The following is a 26503-nucleotide window of genomic DNA, read 5'->3' on the forward strand; positions in this document are numbered from 1 at the left end:
GAGAGAATAGATGAACTTGAAAAACATCAAAGAAAGCATTTTTTTGATTCACATTTTTCTTAACACAAAGGAAACAAAATACATTCATGCTAATAATATTGATTAAACATTATGCTAAACTTAACCTAACAGGGTTGACTTTTACTTTATTAAAAACTAAGTAGAAAATTGAGTACTCTCACCCTTCACTTTTAATCAAGATCCCCACTGTAATAATAGACTAAATATGGTAAGACTTAAAGTCTGCCCTTAGTTTAGTTTCTTGTACTTTAGTGTATTAGCCCATAAATTACTCAAGAGAAATGTATATGAGGAATTTTGTTGTAATTGATAAGTAATTCATGATTATACTAAAAAAATACAACAGTATCAACAATGTTGGTTCAAGAATGAAAATTCATTTTATTTGTTACACATTTCACATTGTTGATCAGGAAATGAGTGCCCACAATGACTTAAAGTGTTATTTACACTAACCATAATGGAGAATTCTAGCAGATATACCTTGGCAAAGTGATTAAGGTTAAAATCACCACTTTTATGTCATGTAATCTCTGAACGATAGGACAAAAGGGCTCTTCATCTCTATTGTATAATCTCCAGTCCAATCATAAGACACAATCAGACACACTGTTATTAAGAGTTATTCTATGAAATACCTGACCAGTATTTTTCAAAAGTGTTAGAGTCATGAAAGGCAAGAAACATCCAAGAATATCAAAAAGAGATATGATGACAAAAAGTAAGGTAGTATCCTGTATTGGATCCTGTAACAGGAAAAAAGAATTATTGTAAAAACTGATGATATTATTTACATTCATCGCTGGTAGAAATGCAAAATGATACAGCCACTTTGTAGACAGTTTGGTGGTAAACATACTCTTACCCATACAGTCTAACAGTCACGCTCCTTGGCATTTACCTAAAGTTGTTAAAAAATGTCTGCATACAAATAACCTGATTAAACGATGGGTGGAGGATCTGAACAGACACTTCTCCAAAGAAGAAATTCAGATGGCCTACAGGCACATGAAAAGATGCTCCACAGCACTAATTATCAAGGAAATACAAATTAAAATCACAATGAGATATCACCTCACATCAGTTAGGATGGCCAACATCCAAAGGTAAGGAACAGCAAATGCTGGTGAGGATGTGGAGAAAAGGGAACTCTCATACATTGTTAGTGGGAATGTAAATTAGTTCAACCATTGTGGAAAGCAGTATGGAGGTTCCTCAAAAAACTAAAAATAGAAATACCATTTGACCCAGGAATTCCACTTCTAGGAATTTAGCCAGAGGAAACAAGATCCCTGATTGAAAAAGATATATGCACCCCGATGTTTATCACAACACAATTTACAATAGCCAAGAAGATATGGAAGCAACCTACATGTCCATCAGTAGAGGAATGGATAAAGAAGATGTGGTACATATACACAATGGAATATTATTCAGTCATAAGATGAAAACAAATCCTACCATTGGCCAACAATACAGATGGAGCTAGAGGGTATTATGCTCAGTAAAATAAGCCAGGCAGAGAAAGACAAATACCAAATGATATCACTCATTTGAAGAGTATAACAAAGTAAAACTGAAGGAAGAACACAACAGCAGCAGACTCACAGACTCCAAGAAGGGACTAGAGGTTACCAAAGGCAAAGAGGGTGAGGAGGGTACTAGGGAAGGGAGGGAGAAGGGGATTAAGAGGTATTATGATTAACACACATAATGTAGGTGGGTCATGGGAAAGGCAGTACAGCACAGAGAAGACAAGTAGTGACTCTATAGCATCTTACTACCCTGATGGACAGTGACTGCACTGGGGTGTGAGGAGGGAACTTGATAATACGGATGAATGTAGTGACCACAGTGTTGCTCACATGAAACCTTCATAAGATTGTATATCAATGATACCTTAATAAAAAATAATTATACAAAAAAATAATGTCTACATAAAAACCTGCCCATGGAGCTTTATAGGAGCTTTAATCATAATTGCCAAAACTTTGAGGTAATCAAGATGCCTTTCAGAAAGTAAAGGGATAAGTAGACTGGTACATACAGACAATGGAATATTATTCACAGCCAAAAAGAAAATGAGCTATCAAGCTATGAAAAGACACAAACCTTAAATGTATATTATTAGGTGCAAGAAGCCAACCTGTTAAAGGCTACAAATTGTATGATTTCAATTATATGACATTCTGGAAAAGGCAAAATTATGGATATAGTGCAAATATCAGTGGTTGTTAAGGTTGGCAGGGAGGGTGGGAAAAATAAGCAAAGCACTGAGGATTTTTAAAGCAGTGAAATGCTCCGTATGCAGCCACAATGGTGAGTATACGCACAGCAGGAGTAAACCGTAATGTACATTGTGGACATGTGTGATTACGACGGGTTAATGTTTGTTGGATTGTAACAAATGTACCACTCGGCTGAGGGAGGTTAATAATGGGGAAGCTATGCAAGTGGTGGGGTGGGACAGGGAGTAAACAAGAAATCTCGGTAACTTCCTCTCAGTTTTACTATGAATCAAAAACTGCAGTAAAAAAAAATTGTCTTAAAAACGTCTGGTGGTATCTGCATAAAGGCTGATTATTTAGTTAGTTACAACATACCAATGTTAGTTTTAATAAAGGAATCATAGTTATGCAATATGCTAACATTAAAAGAATCCACAGAAATGGTAGTCAGGAACTCTTTACCCTCTTTGCAAGTCTTCCTTATATTTTAAATTATTTAAATATGAAAATTAAGAAAAATAATTTAAAAGCTATAAATAGGCCAAAAAATTTATTAGAATGTTGATCTAGCCAACAACAAGGATATCACAGTTATAATAGATGCATTTATTTTAAACTAAGGAAAATTTATATAGAATAAGAACTATTGAAGTCTGATTAACTCTTGTTAAAGAAAAATTCATACAATCCCATAAAAAGACCCATGTTATAGGTATCTCCAAAAAGCTGATTTTCCCAAATTTCTTCCCTGCTCAGCATGGGTTTTGACTTAAAGAAAAGTTTCTAAACTTTTAAATAATCATGAATATGTAAAAAATGATATAAATAGTTGTCCCAATTAAGAAATGTCCAAGAAAGTGAAACAAGAATAATTAAAAAACAATTGGATGCTGAAGCATATCCTCATAAAGAATGCATTTAGCAAATTGTTTATTCACTAATCATTCATTCATTCAATATTACTGAGTGCCTATTTTCTATCACTCATTGTTCAAAGTTCTAAAAATCCAGTTCCAGAAGTACAGGAGAGATAAGATTCCTGTTTCAACAAAAGGTACACTCTGGTAAAGAGTAAAGGGAGAGGAGACATAACACATATAATCAAGAAAATAAGATAAATTTTGATAAAAATAAGTATTAAAATAAGTCACACATTTCTATAGAAAATAATAATGGGAGGTATTCTCTAATAGTTCATTAAATAAAGGCTTTATAAGGAGGTGATTTTTGGGTGTGACTTAAAAAGATTCAGTCAACCGATTATCTGGAGATAAGTAATTTGGGCAGAGAGAACACCAAGCACAGATTTCTGGGGCACAGAGCTTGGGGTGGGAAGGTTGTTACCTCCCTTAGATAATGAGAATAAGGAAAGATTATACAGTTGCTGGAGCCCAAGGAGACTTGGAGTCTTAAATCTTAAAGAAGCCACAAAACCAGATAGTTTCACTGGTGAATTCTACCAAATGATTAAAGAAGCATTCACACCAAACTTCTCAAACTTTTCTATAAAAATTGAAGAGGAGGGAACAATGCTGAACTCTTTTTACAAGGTCAATATTACCCTGATACCAAAGTCAGGACACTACAAGAAAATAAAACTATAGATCAATAACCTTTATGAGTACAGATGAAAATTTTAAACAAAATATTAGGAAACCAAATTCAATAGCACAGTAAAAGGATCATAAACCATATCAAGTGGGATTCATCTTTGGGGTTTTAGGATGATTCAATATATGCAACTCAATAAATGTGATACACCATGATAATAATAGATTTTCTGTTATGCTTCCTTTAGGGATTTCTAGTTTCATTGCGTTGTGGTCAGAGAACACACCATTGAATGACTTTCTGTCTTTTATATGTGTTAAGGTTTATTTTATGGCTCAGAATATGTTCTCCCTTAGAAAATGTTTAACATTTTCACATGAGAAGAATATGAATCTGATGTTTTGCAATGCGGTGTTCTTTAAATTTAATTTAGGTCACAATGATTGATTGAGTTGTTTAAATATAATTACTTTTTTTTTTGACCACTTGCTCTATCCTTTACAGAGAGAAAAGTGTTGGAATCTCCATATTTATTTGTGGATTTTTCTGATTCTCTTACCAGTTCTATTAGTTATTATTTTATAGACATATATGTTCTTTTATAAGATTTATATACATTCAGGATTGTTTCGTTTTCTTGAAGGACTGATCTCTTTATCATTATATAAAACCCTTCTTCATTCCTAGTAGTATTTCTAGTTTTGAAATCCATTTTTTTGTTACTAATATAGTTATTCCAGCTTTCTTATGATTACTGTTTGCATAGTATATCTTTTTCCCTACACATTTATGTTAAAATGGTTCTCTTTATCCATGATTTAGTTGAGTTACATTTTTTTAATGTTATTATCTTTATCTTATAATTGAAATGTTTAGACCATTTACTTTTTTAATGTGACTATTGTTGTAATTTGATTAAAATCATCCATATTGCCTGCTGTTTTTTATTTTTAAAATCTGTTTTGCTCTTTAAATCTATTGGGTCAAATTGGCACTTGAAAGATGGAAAGGAATATGAAAAATAAATGAGCAAACACTCACATAGAAGGTGCTATGTATTGTTTTATTTAAAAAATTTTACACATATTATGTGATTTGATTTTCATGCCAAACTTATGAGAAGGTAATATTATTATCACCACTTCACAAACATGGAAAAAGAGTCTAAAAATGGGTGATGGCCCAAGTAGGAAGTGATTTAGGTTTCGAATCCAGGTGAATATTCTCATGTACTTCCTCATCAGACTGAATATAAGATGTGGGTAATGGGGCACTCTAAGCAAAGGTACAGGGATGGGAATTTATCTGCCACATTCGGAGGACAGCAAAGAGATCACTCTTACTGTAATAAATGATTGAAGTTTGGACTTGTTGGGAAATATTGGTTAGGCAGGATAAGATCAGACTTTTGAAGGCTTTCTATATTGTTTGGCAAAACTGCTGAGAGTCTATAGACACAAATAGAATTTCCTCTTCCTTCCATCACTTTAATTGATTTCTAGGCTCAGATAGAAAATGGAAACTGCACTCAGTTAAGAGATGGATGATCCTATTTAAGTGATGGACTCAGCTAAAAATATCAGCAGGGAAATTCAATTCACAAAGCACTACTTCCCATGACACAGAGCAAGCTATTAGCCCAATTGGCATTTTTAATAGAGTTGCCTTCTGTGACTCCATTACTGCTTCTCAGAGGTCATTGCCTGAAGAATCTGAATTCTTTATTTTATGGCAAGATAAAAAAAAATCTATGTTTAAGAAACAAAGCTTTTTGTAGGGAAGACATGCTTTTTGTTATTCTTGCTCTCCAGTTGCAATAATTTAAGAGCTTTAACTTTGCTCTTGTGCCCTGAGATCAGCATGGAGAAAGCATTACTAACACACAAGACACTGATTTATTTCTGTAGCTCTGGGCAGAGGGGGTTCCCAGCTCTCGGCAAGTTCAGTATGGATTTGGTGAGACCAAATAACGACAATGGAACATTGTGGGTAAGAAGGGGTTCATACTCAAGGTGGTCACCTGACCATCCGCGAGCAGCAAGCCCATCTCCATCTCTGCCACCAGCTCCAGCCTCTGCTCATGTGCTGCCTCTGCTCCAGGCTTCCCAGTCTCTGCTCTTTTCTCTAGGCTCCGCTCTCCTGCTACTCTTCCATCTGCTTCTCTCTGCCCCTACACCAGGCGGTACTCTTCCTATATCAGCACCAGCAGTAAGGACTTACTAACAATGGATGTGCAAATATGTGCTTGTGCAATAGGCTAAGTATTACCTCATTGCATGTATACAACAGGTGAGATTAGGATCAGGTGAGAATCCTGGCCAAGGAATTTCCATTTCCCTACAATTTCCAATAGGTATGTATCATACTACAAGCTAGCCTTGTTTTGTCTGCTACCGGATGCCACTGACATGCTGAAAACTTCAACGTCTATACAAGTATTACGTATTTTGTGTATACATGTAGAGCCATTAGAGTATATTCATGTCATGTGACAAAAGCATAATCATCATAAACACTATTGATTTATTAAGAAATAATTATCTGATTTCATGTCCAAGGAGGTGTTAATAAGCTCACCAATTTGCCCAGGAACACACTGCAGTAAACATTTGTACTAATGCCAATTATTTGAAATGGTGTGAGGAAAAATTAAAAACCATCCAAGATTCTGGGTTTTTCCAACTGTTTCTGAATGCTATTTTGGATAAATTAGGAGATAAATATTCTTTTCATAGAGCTTAAAAACTGATGAAAAATAGCTAAAAAAAGGTATCAGATAAAAGTCTTAGGTGAGAATTCATCTCTCCTTGCCAAAATCAGGAAGGTTTTTTATGCTGTACTATAAAACTAAGGTAATTTAAAGTATTTAGCATGATGTCAGTCTTAGAACAGGAATAGAACAAATAATTATTGAATTAATACATTGTTGGAAAAAGATACATGAGAAGATAGGTAGGCCTTTAAGTATAAACACTCAAACTACTAATACGCAATTCTTCCGAGGCCTCAGGGTCAATAAAATTGCTTGTCCTGCAATGGTGAGGGGCATAATGCTTTAGCAACATCAAATTATTGCTCAAAGCCATATTCATGATTTTGTTCAAGGCTTTTGTGTGAATATTTTGCAACTAAATTTCTCAAGCATGCAATATCAGGAAAATATCTTCTATCAAAATTCAGATAATTCTCTTTATAATAGAATAAAAGTTATGTATCCTGTTGTTCACTTTTTCACTTTGACTGGTAGCAATCATATTAATGTAAAGAGTTGGCTCATTTGTTTCCCTGGTCTACATTTATTTGTATGTTTGCCTTGTAAATTTAACCATTATTTATATGTTTCTTTTATTAAAAACTGATTTAGCTAGTGCTTACTGTATTATATTGCTTTGGATCTAAATTACTCAATGTTTCACTCAAATGTTCCTTGGAGCTATAGGTAGAAACTTGATTTATAAGAGATTTTGAATTATGTAAACAATTAAGTTCCATCATTTTATGATTGATTTTTTTTGCCTTATTCTAATCATAACTAAAATCTGGAGAAAAAGCAAGTTCATTACTATAATACTTTCAGGGAGTATTATAATTATATTTATAAGCCAGATGTGATTTTAGTCATAAAATGGTTTTTATGATGATTGACATATATTCAGTAGTTAGTAGTCATTTGTACTCTCTTGAGAACTGAATTTTGGCAGATACTATGAGTTAGCCCTTCTGACTAAAAAATTAATATAGCATGATTCCTACAGTGAGTACATAAATGCCCCCGCCTCAGTCCTGTGGAACTAGACATCTTTATTCAATCTTTTTTGAGTTATTTCACAGGTGTTCTATAGCTACCCTTTGGTGTGCACATTGATGATACCACCCAGGCTGTTAGTATTGCTCTTTTGCTTACTTTTCTCAGTCTTTCCAACTTGTGTAAGTAACTCTGTATCTTTGCCTGCAACCCCTTAGGAATGTCATTTATACAAGTGAAATGAATCCTGGGTTTCCATAGCTCAAGGACTTTTCCATATATTTAAATGGATTTCTTGAAGGTCCTCAAATTGACAATTCATAATAAATGGTATAAGATTAGAATGACCAAGGTTAAGCATAGACCTGTCCACCATGCAACTTTACATGTTCTTTCTACATTTAATGAATGGGAATGACACGACACGTAAACGATTGAACAATTCCATCTTTCCTTTCTAGAATAACACTACTATATATGATTACAATTTAAATTGAATTTGAAAAGAGAACCAGAAATGCTAATAATACTGTCTAACCCATAAAAGATGCTGAATAAATTTTTACAACTGACCAGTAGGTGGATTAAATGAAATTAATCAATAATTTTATTTATCTCATTTTTATAAGAGCAACATTACCAGAAATCCAACACAATTCCTTTCACAATTACCATTTCCTTGGTGTACTTACCCTCTTTAATAACAAAAATAATAAAAACAAATAAGCTTTTTGCTTTTCTTGTATGATTCTTCAATTTTCACATAATTATATTTAATATTCTTATCAAAGTCTTTGCAAGGATGCTGTTTTTTATTAAAATGAACATTTCAGTGACTAGTATGCAATTGAATTGAAATTTGATTCTTAAGCAAGAAAGCTGAGTGGGTGCTTATAATATAGCAAATTATTGTAATGTAGCAAGGGTTTGGGGATAATTTTTAAAATTTCACTATCAAAATCAAAATTCTCCTTCTCAATTTATGCATTTTTTCTTGTGATGTCATTTATGTACAGTAAAACTCACCCATCCTGTTCTATAATCCTGAGTTTTGACAAATCAGTAGTTACGTAACTACCACCACAATCAATGTCTAACTCAGTTACATCAACCCAAAATATATTCTTGTGTTGTTTGTAGAAATGCCTCTCCAAAATCACACAGTAGGTATCCATTTAAGTCTTCCTTTTTTCGTTACCATAATGCTTTTACATGTTCTTCTGAAAACCAGGAGTTCATTTCCTCTTCATGCTGAGAAGTATTCTATTGCAAAGGTGCACCTAGTTTGTATATCCATTCACCTGATGGAGGACATTTGGAATGTTTCTAGGTTTTGGCAATTATGAAAAAAATCACAACAAATATGTGCATACAGCGTTTATAGGAACATGAGTTTTTATTTATTTTGGACAAATACATAGGAATGGGATTGCTGAGTCATATAGTAAGTGTATGGTTTATTTTATAAGAAATTGCCAATTTGTTTTTCAGAAGTGGCTACAACATTTTCTATTTCCAACATCAATATACATGAGAGGTCTTGGGCCCATTTGGCACTCTCTGCTTACTGATATTTGGTCCATAGTAATAAGTATGCAACAGAATCTCATTGGAGTTTTAGTTTTCACTTTCTTAATGACAACGATTTGTTGATAAAATGTGGTGAAGTTTTTGGATTTTCTTTTTTTGTGTGTGTGAAAGAAGAAGGATTGAAGTACTGAATCTATAGATAATTTTAGAGAGAACTGATACCTTAACAATAATGATTCTTACAGATAGAAAAGTATACCATATGGAAATCTGGATCTATGCAAACAATATATAGTACCAGATACAGTAAATACATGCTATGATGGTTAATTTCATTTGTCAACTTGACTGAGTTAAGAGATGTCCAGGTGGCTGGTAAAGCATTCTTTTTAGGGGTGTCTGTGAGGGTGTTTCCAGAAGAGATTTAGCACTTGAGTTGACAGACTTAAGTGAAAAAAAGATAGACTGAGGGAAGATCAATGGTCTTCACCAGTGTGGGTAAGCATCATTCAATCTGTTAATGGACTGAACAGTACAAACAGACAGAAGAAGGGTAAATTGTTCTCTTGCTTGTGCTGGGAAATCCATGTTATTACTTTACACATCCTCACTCCTGGGTGTTGGGATTTTGGACTCAGACCAGGACTTACACTGCTGCTCCTCTGGTTCTCAGGTCTTCAAGTTTGGTCGGCAACTATGCCACTGGATTCCTTGGGTCTCCAGTTACAGACAGATCATGGGCTTTTTAGTGTCTATAATTGTGTGAACAATCTCATAATATATATCTTCATATATATTTATATATATTCTCTATATATCCTATAATGGTTATATTTCTCCCAAGAACCCTTACGTAGATGGATAATATAAATACTTTGATAATTTGAATTATTTAAAAGATAAGCCTTTAAATCAAAAATAAGGACAATACATACAGAGGTAATATGTATATAAACAGTAGCACAAAAGCCTGGGATTGGACAATGGAAGTATGTTGTTGTAAGTTTCATATAGTATTTCTGTAGTTGTATAATATCACTTTAGGGCAAAATGTGATGCATTAAACATTTATCTTACAAATGAAATCACTAAACCTAATAAGGAGTTATAGCCAATAACTAAGGGAGATAAAATAGGATCATAAAAATAATTAATACAAAAGAAGGCAGAAAAGAGGGTAAAATGGGATAAAAAACATACAGGAACCCATAGAAAACAAGTAGCTAGCCTTAAACCAATCATCTCAGTAATCACATTAAATGTAAACAATAAAACCCTCAGTTATCACATTTTCTATGAATATGGACAGTTTAAATGTTTCCTTCTAATCTAAATGCTTTCTATTTATTTTATATGCCCTTTTATCAGTAAACATGAGAACTTGAAGTTAACATATTATTTATAATAGCATAAAAATAAGAAAAATTAACAAGAGTTGATAAATTATATATAATAACTATACACTCCATATTATAAAATATTTCTGAAAGAAATTTAAGAGGCCATCTTGAAGAGGTAATGAAGAGATAAACCATCATAAATTAGGAGACATGTTAAAATGCCAATTTTTTCCCAAATAAATTGATAGATTAACATTTTGTGAATGAAAAGACCTATAGGCATTTTTTTGTGCGTGGCTAATTTAACAAACCAAATACAAAATTCATATAGAACTACAAAAACTTTAACATAACCAAAGCAACTTTGACCAATATAAGCAAAGTTGGAGAATATTAACTACATTATGTGAAGAGTTATCATAAAACTGTGGCAATCAAGACTACGTGCAGTTGATGTCAAGACAGAAAAATAGGAAATGGAAAAGAATAGAGAGTTCAGAAATACACCCCTCCATATATGGTCAACTTAATTTTAAAAAAAGGGCAAAAGCAATTAAATGTACAATGATAGTCTTTTCTAGTGTTGGTACTGCAACAACTGGGAATCCAAAATATACAAAATAACCAGTTTCTATTCCTGTCTCTGACTACATATAAAAATTAACACAAAATGATCATAAATTTAAACTTTATCTTAAAATTCTAAAACTTTACAAGTAAACACAGAAGAAAGTCTTTAAGATCTTCAGTCAGGCAAAGACTTCTTAGATACAATAACACAATTATGATTCATAAAGCAAACAAACAAAAAATTATACTGCATTTTATACCATTTAGAACATCTGTTCATCTAAAAAAACTGTTAAGAGAATGAAAGGACAAGGCAGAGATGGTAAAAATATTTGCAAGTCACAAGTGTAATAAAATACGTGTACCCAGAATATATAAACAACTCTCAAGTCTCAATAATGCAAAAAGCAAACAATCCAATTGAAAAAGTGGATAAATAATTTGAACATGGATTGCAGATAAGCAAAAGTAATGCTGCTCAACATCATTAGTGCTCAGGGAATGACAATTGAGAACAGAATGAGATAAGATTTCTATCCTATTTTAATGTCTAATATTAAAACATTGACCACATAAGTGTTGAAAAGGAGACAGAAGAACCAGAGCTCTCATATAGTGTTGTTAGGGTAGTAAAATAATACATGAACTTTTGAAAATAGTTTGGCAATTTCTTAAAAAGTTAACCATGCACAAACCGTATGACCTATCCATTCTTCTACTAGGAAGAGAATTGACAGCACATGTTCATACAAAGGCATATATATAAATTTCATAGTAGATTTATACAGAAATGCCCAAGTTGGAAACAAAAACCAAGTCCGTCAACTGGTGAATGGATAAACAAATTTCGTTATGTCCGTACAGTGGAATATTATTTAGCAATAAAAAGGAATGAAATCTCGATACATGCTGAATACAAAAACAGCAACAGAATGACTGCTCTCTTGACACATGCAGCAACATAGGTGGATCTCAGTACAATCAAGCTAATCTAAAAGAAGTTAGAGTTCATTCTGTGTTAAATCCATTTATATAGAATTCTATAAAATGTAAACTATCTAAATGACAGAAATTAGAACAGTAGTATTTTATGGATGGTAGTAATGGGAGTATGGGTTGTGGAATTAACACAGGCCATGTGGAAACTTTACAGGTGATGGATGGTTGCAGTTTTATGAAATGTATCAAATTGTATACTTTAAATATGGACAAATTATTTTCTATCAGTTATACTTCAATGAAGCTATAAAAACTAAATTAGCAATTTTTTTTGCAAAAAAATCTGATTATTGAAGATCATTCTGTTCCCTAGATCTCTATCGCACAACTATCATCTATCTATTTATTGGAAGACAAAATAACTAGTATAGTAAAAATATTTTTGAATGGAAGAAAAAGTTGGTGCTGGACTTCTATTAAACTAGTTTAAGTTAAGACAGTGTGGTATTGGTGAAATGATAGACACATAGCTCAATGTGAGGGTCTTTGTTATAGTATATTGTAACTGCCTGTGTTTATGTGCACATTTATATATTGTGTATGTATGTTTATATAGACATGGACCCTGTTTCTTCTTCTAAGAAATAATGCTCATTCCATGCCTTAGATGTTTCCTTAAAATTGGAGCAAACTCCTATAATATAACACCACTATTCACTTTCTGATGCTTTACTTATTTCTTCTTGGAGGAAAGGAATAGCTTTTCTTACCAGATGGAAACTCATTATGCATAGGCCAGATTTCCTACACTTTGTGGCTCAAGTTACTTACAGGTCACAGATATCCTTCCCTACAGCTCTTAGGACAGGGCCCCATCCTGACAGGCAAATGGAATTCGGTACTACTTAGGACTGGATGGGTGGGTAAATGGAATTGTCTAGAAATACTTAATCTGTAATATGTAATCTTTAATTGTAACACGGACAATTTTGATCTCTTACTTGTCATACTTCTTTGTCTTATTCAGTGGGCATATAATTCAGATTGGGAAATGGAATACTATTTTGGGGGCTCTTTCATAGAACACAAAGTCTCATCCCTCAGTCTGAAGGCTAAAAATAATATGAAATTCATCTTTTAGACTTCTCTAGTCAGTCAGTGAGTGTGCAAACCAACATTTAATTTCAGCATCTATGGTACTTAGCATTTGCCATCTGCTAATATATATTATATATTATATACTATAGAATTGTTATATACTATATATAATTTGTATTAATTATATAATAACTAAGGTTGATTACTTGAATTATACTTGAATTATATATATATATATATTATATATATATATATATATATATATTACATGCCATCACTAGCTATTGTTCTTCAGTCCAACTCTGCAAATGTGCTTATTGGCTGCTTCGGTGGTGTGAGCTCCTGAGGTAGCCAAAGAAGCTTCTTCATTAGCAGGCATTTTTTTAGAACTACCAATGCTGACATATTAAGAGTCCTCAGAAGCTTAGGTCAAGAGCGAGTACATTATTCTTTCGAGGGAAGCGCCATTTGGTATTTTGCAGTTATGTTCCTCTTGGGTTTTCTAGCCTCAGTACAATACTGCTCAAAGAATTTTCAAGATTCATCAGTCTCAAGTTTGTATGAACCACACAGTGTCACATTCCTTTCTCCTGACTTTCCATAGCTCTCTTTTGCCAATGTTTCTTCTCAAAATGCAAGAGGAGATCTTACCACATAAATTAAAAAGTAAAAATCCCACCTCTGCCTGATTGTAGTTTTTGAATTACCAGGAGGCCTGTCAAAAATCTTAACTTCTTTATCAGGATGCACCTCTTCCCTACAGGGTCTCTAATTACATTTATTTTCAGCAATTGGTCTGCAGATTGCAAATTTTCTCAAGCTAGAGAACTAACACAAGTGCTAAAAGGGAATTTAGATTATACTAAATTTGCATTTATCTCAATAACAATAGAACATTTACCTCAGCACCTGCCATAGAGAGCAGATACTTAATGCCTTTGTTCCAACTTTAGCATTATTTCCAACAGATTGCCAATGCAAAGATGTTTGAATAGACTTGAAATGAAGGTCAAAAGAACACCTGAACTCAAGAATTTTAAAATTAACTTCAAATATGGGTTTGGCACCTAAATGTTTAGTTTTGTGCTTTTTTTCATATGCATAATTTTAAAAGTAGTTTTTAATAGTCATCATAACAGAACTTAAGAAAATTTTGTTACTAATGGATATATACATATATTACTGTAAATAGAAGTGAGGAGAAATAAGAATTCCAGTAAGATACAATTAAAATAAGAACTGAACTAGGAACCCAGGAACTACATGGACATGAAAAGAAAAAAAAAATCCAGGAAACAGTATCAATTTGGCCTTCATTCGTAGAGAGCATACTTGGAATTCTATTACTTTGTTGGTACTTTTCCTAGCGCTTGATAGCCTTTTATTTCCACATAGTAAAAGTGAAATGCATTTTACACGATATCACTGAGTCTGAACTACTATTTCCCCCATTATTTTCTATTAGACTCTTGAGTTTGCTTCTTATTGCCTAGGTTTACATAAAGAAAGTAGAATTGCCTGGGATTCGGTGATTTTTTTTTTTTTTTTTGGTGAACACAGCAATCACAAGCTGCTTAAGGAAAAAAGAATTCAGCATTACTCCAGGGTCTGAGAGCAGGGCTGCCTCAGAACCCATTTCTCTTATGAAGTTGTGCACTTTATATAATGGTTTAATCATCCAAGAAGATCTTCTTTGGGGACCCCATTTATTTTTGGATGTTAAACTCACCCAGAATTTGACCTTATGAAAATTGAACTAACCTTGAGAGAGACTTTCAGTCCTATTAATGGCATAGGAAATGTTTTAAATCTTTTTTTTCTATATCTAGTCTAGATAAGACCTTCCCTACAACCGTCTTTTACCAGAAAGGAATTCTGTACTCCTGGACAGAGTTAAAGTAGAGTAGAAAAGCAAAAATAGAACAATTCCTTTCTTTAATCTATACATTTTTATATAGTAACCACAAATTCTAAAGCACTGGTTGATACTTGTAAGTCCGGGGAAAGGAAATCCGGAGGCAAATACCTCTAAAAACCAAAATCAGTCAAAGGGAGAAATAAAGTTTAAAACCTGTTTATTGCTCACAACTGCAGTCCCAGGCCGTCTTTCTTCTCTGCTCAAGCAGCAACCACACAGGCCCTCCCCCTCACCTCTCAGGTACCGATAAGTCCTCTGCTGCCCAGGTAATCACCCATTGATATGGAGATGAACTTCTCCACCCCTGAGAAAAGATGCAAATGCACTAAAGCCATACCTCTTTCCACCTCTGAATGCCTACTGATATGCAGATATACTAAAGCCAGAAGAGATATTCTGGAAATGTTTCAGTTTTATCCACAATACTATTTTTTCTGTTTCTTTGTTTAAAAAACTTCTCCAAAAGGGCCCACTTTCACTTATATCTCATTTACTCTTTACAAATGACCCAACTCCCGGCATATTCAGGGATAACTGGGAATCAAGGTGATCCCATTTTGATTATTAACAACCATTAAAATAATTTACCATCATGTTTATATTCCCCACAATTCAGAAATAACAAACCACAGTGCCTTTGTGGATGCTCACGCATGATGTGGGAAGCTGAGGGGCAAAGGTAGAGCTGGGAAAGAGGATGAGAAATAAATCTGTGGTAGGTACATTTGAAAAGGTTCAAACCTCTGCTTTGTTAGGTAGAAAGATAGACATAAGCAGCCAGGGAAGGGGAAAATAAGGTTCAAGGAAAAAAACCTCCCAGCTAGGGGGTCACACTTGAAGATGACAAAGGCTTTGCAGGGAGAATAACTTCCTTGCCTATCAGGACCAGGCCAAACCTTTCCCAGCCAGGTCCCAACACAGGTGCAGGAAAACAAGACTGAGAACCACCCAAACCACTGTTCATTATAATCTCATTAAAATAAACCTGGAGTTTTGCTCCCCTCTCTCCCCATGGGGTTTTCTATGTGCATTCTGGGAAAAGACATGCATGCCAAGAGGAATGGGTGTGTAACTAGCTCTCAGTCAAATGACCTCAGCCTATCAATCAAAGGAAGTACCTCCCTGGCTAAAACATGATAAGTTGACCCTCCCCTAAAAGTTCGGGGCCTTTGTCTACCTTGACCCTGGCCTGCTCCTCCCTTGGAGTGTAAAACTTTCATTCTGCTTTGTTATTGTATCTCTGTCTTTTAATTCTTTGTTTCAGTGGGGACAAGGATAGAGGAGAACAAACACAACCTGCAGTATATTGATCTTTCCAGAATCCTAAACTAAATAGAGGGACCCATGACCTGGCTCTGATGTCTAACTTTCAGTATTCCTCTATTGTTGTTAGACTTACTGCTCTATAAACACATAGTTAAAAAAAAAAGAGTAAAGTTCATAAATACTGTAAGGCTGGAGGCATCAGGGGAAGGGGTGAGCCTGATGGACAAGCACAGGCCTCACCAAACCAGGCGAAGAGACCAACAGGTTCCGGTCTGACAACATTCCAGAGCCTGATCAGATAACCCTCCCAACTAGAGCCCTTCCCCCAAGCAAAAGGATTAGTGGTAACTTTCCAGTACCTGGCTAAAGGCCAATGAGAGACCCCCACGTACCCTAGACGAGCCAATCCTCGTGCCACTGTACACCTTTGCTCTCCCTCCCCCTGCCTTCTTTAAAAACTTGCTGCCTGCCTTGCTGGGTGTGACTTCCCCGGCCTGTGTTTCAGACGATGGAACATCACCCGGGGATTGCGTTCAAATAAACTGCCTGGCCCTTTGTTGCCTCTCTTCACCTGCTTACTTCGGTTGGAATTTATTGGAATTTATCTTAGATTTGGTGCCGAAATCCTGGGAAGGAGCATGAGCGCGGGGCCCCGACAGGCCACCGGTGGCCCCGCCCCCTCCTTCCCTGACCCGGAACCTCAGCCTGCTCTCTGCTGCATGGACTATTTTCTGGTGAGTCCCTCAGTTTCCCCTGGTCTGTTTCCCTTCTAACTCCATTTCACCCGGTCCATTAGAAATCATAGCTACGTCCAGGGAGGCAACCGGCCCCTGGGCATTCAGCCCACCATCTGTGGGCATCCAGCCCGCCCCTGGCCCTGTGGTGTGGGAGACATCCCTCACCCAGGCTCCCAGGACGTCTCCCCTGACTTGGTGTGCTTGGGACGCTGGGTGTTCCTCTCAGCGGGATTAGTTGGGAAGTGGCGCAGACATGGGGAACCAGCCCTCGAAAGCAGAGGCTCAGACCCTGCTGTGGTGTCCCATTTCTAATCTGGCTACTCTACATTTGTCCTGGGAAGTTCGCAAATGGAAGCTGGTCTTCCTTTGCTCTCAGGCCTGGGCCTCAGTATCCCTTAGACAACCAATCTCGCTGGCCCTCTGAGGGAACTTTCAATTTTGTCCTCCTCACCAACTTAACTAATTATTGCCATCGGAGCGGAAAGTGGAGTGAAATCCTGTATGTGCAGGCTTTTTGGACTCTGTGCACCCACCCAGATTTGTGTGTTAAATGTACTCCTTCCCGAGTTTTATTAGCCCAGGCCTCCGCCAAAGACCACCGATCTCTACCCCTCCTATTACTAGGAGGCTCTTCTCTGATGGACTCGGCGAAAGATTTCGGCTACCCTCCTTCCCGCTCCTCCAGGCCCACGGTGGGGGCCAGTTCCCTTCCTCAATGTATCTTTCCTCCATCTTGTTCTCCTTCTCTTCCGGTTTCTCCACCACCTTGTTCTCCTTCTCTTCTGGTTTCTCCAGCATCTTGTTCTCCTTCTCTTCTGGTTTCTCCACCATTTTATTCCCCTTCTCTTCCAGTTTCCTCACAATCTCATTCTCCTTCTCTTTCAGTTTCTTCACCACCTCATTCTCCTTCTCTTCCAGTTTCTCCACCATTTTGTTCCCCTTCTCTTCTGGTTTCTCCACCATTTTGTTCCCCTTCTCTTCCGGTTTCTTCACCATCTCGTTCTCTTTCTCTTCCGGTTTCTCCACCATCTTGTTCTTCTACTCTTCTGGTTTCTCTGCTATCTTGTTCTCCTTCTCTTCTGGTTTCTCCACCACCTTGTGCTCCTTCTCTTCCAGTTTCTCAACCATCTTGTTCCCCTTCTCTTCCAGTCGCACTGCCATCTTGCTCCACAGGTGCCGACTCCACTTCAGATAAAACAGATAAAACTACCCCATACCCCAGTCCCCTGCCTTCAAACTCTGCATCAATTCCCAAGTTGTATCCCCCACTGCCAAGGTCACCCCCTCCGTCCCCTCCTTCGAACCCGCCACTGTCTTGCTCACCACAGCAGGCACACAAATAGTCTAGCCCTCCTGTAACCCACTCTAAGTCACAGTGGTCTCAAGCTCACATGATGGCTCCTCTGAGGGAGGTAGCAGCGGCTGAAAGGGTAGTGCAAGTTCATGTTTCTTTTTCTCTGGCAGACTTATCCCAAGTAGAACAGCTATTGGAGTCTTTTTCCTCCAACCCCATAATGTCCACTAAGCAGTTTAAATATCTCACTCGAGCTTACATGCTCACCTGGCATGATGTGCATGTAGTCCTCCAATCCACTCTAATCCTGGAAGAATATGACCATGTCATGGCAGCAGCACAGCACTGTGCCAATGAAACCCATGCCACAGATGAACGGAAACCTATGGGCAGGGAAGCTGTTCTTCTATAAGAACCCATGTGGGATTATAATACTCCAGAGGGTGCGGAGTGCTGGGATTGCATGGTTCGCTACTTATTGGCAGGTATGAACTCAACCTCCCAAAAGGCTATCAATTATGATAAGCTTAGAGAGATTACCCAGAAGCCTGATGAAAACCCGTCAGAATTCCTCAAGCACCTAAAAGAAACTTTAGGAGCTTTTACTAAAATTGACCCAGCCTCACCGTTAGGTTTCTCTCTCCTAGCCACGCATTTTATAACTCAGTCAGCTCCTGACATCAGGTGCAAGCTTAAAAAGGCTGAGGATGGTCCCCAGACCTCTCTAGGAGACCTGGTAGATATGGCATTTAAAGTTTTTCATGCCCGAGAGGATGAGAGCGAGAGGAGGTCAGCTGCCCGAATGGCAGAACAGACTCGCTCCATAACAGCTGCTCTGCCGCCAGCTCGTGGAGATTGTCAGGGTGTCCCTGAAGATCGACTTGAACCTCTGGGCCCTTGCTTTCAGTGCAGTGAATAAGGGCACTGGGCATGGAAGTGCCACAACCAACCACGCAGACTGACCAGACCGTGCCCCAGCTGCGGTAAGCGAGGTCATTGGAAAGTAGACTGTCCACTAGGGGGTGATCCTCCTCTGGTGGAGGAGCCCCGCAGGGGGCGGACGCCCTCGAAGGACTATCCTTCAGACCTGCTGGGCATCCTTGAAGACTGAAGACTCCTGGACTCGGACACCCCAATCACCCTCACCGAGCCCAGGGCCAAGCTGTGGGTAGCAGGTAAGCCCATCTCCTTCTTGGTGGATATGGGGGCTACCTACTCTGTTCTCCCCTCCTTTAAAGGGCCTCTGAACCCTGCCATGGGTCATGGGAACCCTCTCCAAGCCTTTAGAGATGGGCCCAGTGGCCTGTACCTTCCTAGACATCCTGTTTACCCATTCCTTTCTAGTCATGCCTTCCTGTCCTACCCCTCTGTTAGGACAGGATTTGCTCTATAAGTTAGGAGCCTGTATTTCCCTCCCACCTTTCAAATGCTTACAGGATGCCAGAAACTCCCTCATTGCTTTGGTTGGTGAAGGAGAGTTAGACAATGGTAACCTGAGTCTCCTGACTCTCTGGACTGCTGTCAATCTGGTCATGTGGGACATCTCCACCCCTGTGGTGGCAACCCACCACACCTGGTTTTAATACGCTTCAAAGACCCATCCCGCTTCCCTTCTTGGCCTCAATTTCCTATTTCGCAGGCTCATCGAAGGGAACTACAGCCTATTGTTAATCGTCTACTCTCACAGGGGGTTTTAGTACTGACTAACTCTCCATGCAATACTCCCATCTTGCCGGTAAAAAAGCCTTCTGGAGTGTATCACCTCATTCAAGACCTCCGAATAATTAACAAAGCTGTTATTCCCTTACACCCAGTAGTGCCTAACCCATATACTCTTCTGTCTCGGGTCCCTTCCAGTACCTCTCATTTTACTTTAAACTGGAGTTTAAAGATGCCTTTTTCATAATACCTCTCCACTCAGACTCGCAGTCGCTATTTGCCTTCACATGGGAGGACCCTGACACCTGTCGATCTAGACAATTGACCTGGACAGTTCTACCTCAAGGTTTTAGAGATAGCCCCCATCTTTTTTGGACAGGCCCTGGCAGAGGACCTCTCATGACATTCAATGGGCGAGAATACTCTCCTCCAATACGTAGATGATCTTTTACTTTGCAGCCCCTCAAAGGAGGCCTCGGTTCTGGACACCACATCCTTTCTTAACTTCCTGGCAGACATGGGATACAGGGTATCCCCTGCCAAAGCACAGCTGTCTCTACCCCAGGTTACATACCTCAGGCTAACTCTAACTCCCACCACTAAAGCTCTGATGGCAGACCGAGCAGCTGTGATTAAAGCTCTCCTGCCACCTACTTCAGGAGGTGAGATAATATCCTTTCTAGGATTAGTGGGGTTTTTCAGACACTGGGTGCCTAACTTTGCCCTTCTGGCCAGACCGCTCTATGCGGCTGCCACGGAGACTCCTAGTGGGCCGCTGACTTCACCCACTGGGGTGACTTCTGCTTTCAGTCAGTTGCAGGATGCATTGCTTTCATCCCTCCCATTGATGCTCCCTGAGTTAACTAAGCCCTTTACTCTATATACAGCAGAGAGGGCAGGGTGGCAACTGGAGTGCTGGTACAGCCAGTGGGGCTGGGGTACTGTTCCATTGCCTTTCTTTCCAAATGGTTAGATACCACTGCCAGGGGGTGGCAACCTTGCCTCTGAACCCTGGCAGTTGTGGGAAGTCTGGCCCGAGAAACCCTGAAATTAACCCTCCAACAGCCCATTACTGTATATTCCTCACACCGGTTACAGGATCTTCTGAGTCATAAATCTCTGGCCTCCCTGAGTCCTTGAAGGCTACAAGAATTCCATCTTCTGTTCATTGAACATCCGCAGATAACGCTACAATTCTCTCCACCCCTTAATCCAGCCTCCTTGCTTCCGGTCAGCAATCAGGCAGATCAGCCCACTCATTCCTGTGCAGAAGTTGTAGAGGCTCTTGGGAAACTTAGAGAAGGCCTGTAGGATGTACCCCTTGAAAACCCTGACTTGACTTTTTTCATGGACAGAAGCTTGGTGAAGGGGAGTGATGGGGTGCAAAGGGCAGCCTATGCAGTGGTGACTCTGTCACAAGTGATAGAAGCAAACCTACTCCCATCTGGGACCACCTCCCAGAAAGCTGAATTAGTAGCTCTTACCCGGGCATTACAGCTGGCAGCTGAGAAGAGGGCCACAATTTATACTAACTCTAAATGTGCCTTCCTAATTACACACAGTCATGCTGCAATTTGGAAAGAAAGGGGCTTCCTTACCACTAAGGGAACCCTGATCATCAATGGTAGGGCTATAAGCCACCTGTTACAGGCCCTACAAGACCCCAAAGAAGTAGCCATCGTGCATTGTAAGGGACATCAGACTAGAAATGATCCAGTAACCAGAGGTAATGCATTGGCAGATGCCATGGCCTGAAAATTAACATCTGGGTCAGGGCAACCCTCTGTGCTGTTTCTTTCCCCCTCTCTATTGCCCCAATACCCCTATGATGAACAGCGACTGCTTCTACATCAAGGGAGGACATTGGGAGATCAGGGATGGATATATGTCGGGGGACAAATTGCCCTCCCCCAAGCCCAAGGCAGAGATGTCATATCCAAGATTCATCAGTTTCTACACATTGGGCCAGAAGCCATGCACCAGTTTCTCTCCCCCATATTTGCCCCTTATGGTCTCCGCAAAGCCATAGATCAGGTGCACCAAGCATGCACTACTTGTCATCGCGTCTTGTCTCAAGGTGCTCTGAAGATCCAGATGGCCCTCCACCAGATGAGAAAAACCATCCCTGGAAAGGACTGGCAGGTCATTTTCACCCAAATGCCTAAGCATAAAAAGCTCAGGTATTTACTAGTTCTAGTTGATACCTTTCCAGGGTGGATTGAAGCCTTCCCCATCAGCCAAGAGACAGCTTCGGTAGTGGCACAGACATTGGTAGCGCATATCATATGCCACTTTGGCCTGCCTGCCTCGCTGCAGTTGGACAATGGGCCTGCTTTCATCTCTCGAGTCACTCAGCTAACAGCCGAGGCTCTCAATATCACCTGGAACCTCTATATACCCTACCACCCCCAATCATCAGGTAACGTCGAAAGGGCTAACAGTCTCTTAAAAGACCAACTAACTAAGCTGTCTCTGGAGGTAAAGCTCTCGTGGCCCGATCTTCTCCCCATCGCTCTCACTCGGCTGCGTGCTGCCCTCCGGGGACTGGCTGGACTAAGCGCATTTGAGCTGATGTATGGCAGGCCCTTCTTACTAAACACAGGCCTGCCCGCTGCCTCTCCTCTTTTGGCCTCCTACCTTCCTTTCTTTGCACTGTTGAGACATCTTCTTAGGGAACACACAGACCAGCTCCTACCCCAACCTACATCATCCAACGACCCAGGAGACGTAGTGATCCTTCAGCCAAGAGACGAGGTACTCCTAAGAGAACTCCAGCCAAAATCTCTCTAACCCCGCTGGACAGAGCCTTATACAGTAATGCTCACTACACCCTCAGCAGTCAAACTACACAGGCATTCCTCTTCGTATCACCTTTCTAGGCTCAAACAGGTACCCAGACATGATGAGTGGGTGTCTTGTGAGGTGGGTCCTCTTAAGCTGTGGGTTAGTTGTGTCAAGTACAACCAGCCAGATGAATAGCCCAGTAGTCTCCAGGCAGAGTTATTCTGCATGGAAGTTTAAGTTTCAACTAACTCTTTACGGAATCAACCAGGAAGTAGGCACCCAAAGTTACCTATGTGTAGGTTGTCTGGCACCGATTCAAATACCAGTACACACAGACATCTTAAACACTTTCTCAAACTCTACACTGTGCTTTCCGTATGACCAAATCTCTCATACATGTATTTTCCAGCCTGACATGTATGGGAGATGTCATCCTAAATTAGACACATGTAGAGTTCATGCAGTAGAAAAAACAGCAAGAGAAATCTCTGACATTTTCTTTAGAATACAAGATAAGCTATATATTACCATTAGTGACCCATGGGATCCATGCTGGGAAAAAAGAGTACAGGGCAAGCTATACGATAGTTACCAAGCCTCCCCACAGGGCACAGTATACATCAAGAGGGAATGGACCAGTGTAAATCCCACTCTCAAGGAAGTTCTAAACACCCAGGCACAGGTATCAAGTAATATTCTAAAAACAGAACAGGCACTAAAACAGAAGATTCAGTCGGACCCCTACCCACACTCTCTATGACCAGTAGGAGCACAACTTTCCTGGGCTGGAGTCATTAGATAAACAGTGCAGTTTCTTAATGCTTCACATATCCTCAGCAATGTGTTCAACAGTTTCCTCTGCGCCTCCCTCCAATGCCCCCCGGTGGCAGCAGTTCCCATTAGTTTTTTCCAGGCTCAACCAGTAAACTCTGAAAAAGACTGCGGCCTCCCTTTAAGCGAGGTACCAATGTGGAAAACGAGCCTTGAGCCCGAAGCTCGACATAGGTCCAGGGCCACCAGAAAACGGCGTGAAGAACCATCATCCCCATGACCTGCTACCTGACCCAGCACTCCACCATCTGGGAATTGTCAATGGGAAGCCAATGCCAACAATGGGTAACTGTAGACACTCCAATCTCCCTTCAAGGGGGTGGATTCTTCTGGTGCAATAATACGCTGACCCAATGCATCAACAGCACCACGGTAAGACCCTGCTTTTCGGTGATGCTGGTGCCCCAACTAACATTGTACAGCAAACCTGAGGTAAGACAGGCACTAGACAAATAGTCTATATATCAAAACACTGGACAGAAGAGGGCAGTTTTTCTACCGGTGCTAGTGGGAGTGAGCCTAGTTACTACAGTGGCTGTGGCAGCCACAGGGGCAGGAGCGTTAGGCCATAGCTTAGTCAGCTCTCAGGGTCTAGCAAGTCAATTGGCGGCATTAGATGATAGAGTGAGCCTAACCTTGGGAGAAACCTTGACCTCCCTTATTTCCCTCCAGTGACAACTTACTTCCCTTGCCCACGTCATCCTTCAAAATCGGCGGGCCTTAGCTCTGCTTACCACAGAAAAGGGCAGAACCTGTATTTTCTTGCAGGAAGAATGCTGCTACTATATCAATGAGTCTGGGGTTGTAGAACAAAGCATAAAAAAACTACAAGAACTACAAAAAGACCTCCACAAAACATGAATACCTGAAGGCGGCCCTTATGGGTGGTTTCAGTCTCCCATAATGGCCTGGCTAATGCCTCTGCTAGGCCCCTTAGTAACAGTTTGTGGTTTACTCTTAATTGTCCATGTGTTTTCAAGTTCCTTCAACAGCGCATGGCAGAAATTTCACACATATAAGTTAATCAACTGTTGCTGCACAAGTACTCGCCCCTCCCTACTGAGCATCCTCCGGCCATCAACCAGCCTTAAACCCCACCCCATGACACCCCTTGTCAGCCGGAAGTAGCCAGATCAAATCATCGCCCATTATGACCGAAAGGCTGGAATGTAAGGCTGGAGGCATCAGGGGAAGGGGTGAGCCTGATGGACAAGCACAGGCCTCACCAAACGAGGCAAAGAGACCAACAGGTTCTGGCCTGACAACATTCCAGAGCCTGATGGGATAACCCTCCCAACTAGAGCCCTTCCTCCAAGCTAAAGGATTAGTGGTAACTTTCCAGTACCTGGCTAAAGGCCAATGAGAGACCCCCACGTACCCCCACGTACCCTAGATGAGCCAATCCTCGTGCCACTGTACACCTTTGCTCTCCCTCCCCTGCCTTCTTTAAAAACTTGCTGCCTGCCCTGCTGGGTGTGACTTCCCCGGCCTGTGTTTCAGACCGAGGAACATCACCCGGGGATTGCATTCAAATAAACTGCCTGGCCCTTTGTTGTCTCTCTTCGCCTGCTTACTTTGGTTGGAATTTATTGGAATCTATCTTACAAATACATTGTGAAAGCCTCCTTAAATAAGCATATTCCTTAGTTTGCCAAAATTAGAATTTTATTCTTCTGAACCATTATATAGGGCTAATACATAATTTTAAATGTGTTCATAGAAGCATTTTCAATTCCCATAAAAATATTTTATCTTGTGTCCCTTTGGAAATTACACACACACACACACACACACACACACACACACACAGAGTCGTTTGGTATTTGGGAGAAAAGTGATGCACAAGAGACTGAAGAGCCTGTTGTTGCTATTCTGGGTGGTTCCTTCTGTCTCAATATTAGTGCCAACTGGAATCCACTAGCAAATAATGTAATTTTTTTAGATAGAAATGCTATTTTTGTTTTGATTTTTGTCAGTACACCTTTCTCTCTCTAATAATTGTGAAATATTTACAGCAGTATTTTGATTCAAATTAGGTGAGGGGGAAACACTTCTGTTAAAGTCATTTCTGTATAGGAAATACCACTTTTCACCAAAACACCTTCCTGGAACTAGGAGGTCATTATGTGAATTGCCATGAAAAGTGTTTTGGCTGAAGATAAAAGTGATTATATTTTTACTAACAAACAGGTTTATATTCCACAGGATTGCTTGAAAACCAGGATGGAAGAGAGCTGAGAAAAAAGTCATGAGGAATTTTCACTGTTTAAGTTCTAGGAGTTTCATTGTCCTCTTCTTGACTCAGAACTTGAGCGGTGCTCTTGGAGCTGTTAATGTCTCTATACTGGTGGCCACTTCAGATTTTAGGCTTTATTGAGATCATGTGGGGCTAAGGGGTAGGGGGCTCAGGGGACACTGCAGGAAAATAAATCATAAACTTATCACCAGTTCAGTAATACTCCAAATTCTGTTTTTCTTCCCTGATCTACCTGTTACTATTTCTTTGTCAGAGTCCTCAAAATGCCACTCCATGCATTCTATCCAGGTTCAACAGCTGCATTCAATGAGCGAGACCTAACAGAAAGTGCTTGTAACTCGGGGGGGAAAATAAGTTCCCAGCCTGGGGCAAATTACCTTTGAAACCGAAATCACTCGAAGGGAGAAATATAAAGTGGTTATGGCTTACAAGCAGTCACCCATTTCTGCTTACCCATGTCTCTTAAGACCGGCTATAAAAAAGGCCCCACACAACCTCTTCAGTCCAGATATGCCCTTCTTCCCCTTGTAATTACCTATTGGTGTGCAAATAGACTACTTCTATCCATCCCTTGGGAACATCTATTGATAAGGAGACAAACTGAGGCCAGGTGAGAGATTCTGGAAATACTGCAGTGTTACCCACAGTGCTCTTGTGTCTATGTACCTTTTTCAATCTTAATATATATTTTTATCTATATTGCATTTTTTGCAAATTTTATGACAGCCTTATCTA

The sequence above is a fragment of the Manis javanica genome, chromosome 7, assembly GCF_040802235.1.
Source record: "Manis javanica isolate MJ-LG chromosome 7, MJ_LKY, whole genome shotgun sequence".
Classification (NCBI taxonomy): Eukaryota; Metazoa; Chordata; class Mammalia; order Pholidota; family Manidae; genus Manis; species Manis javanica.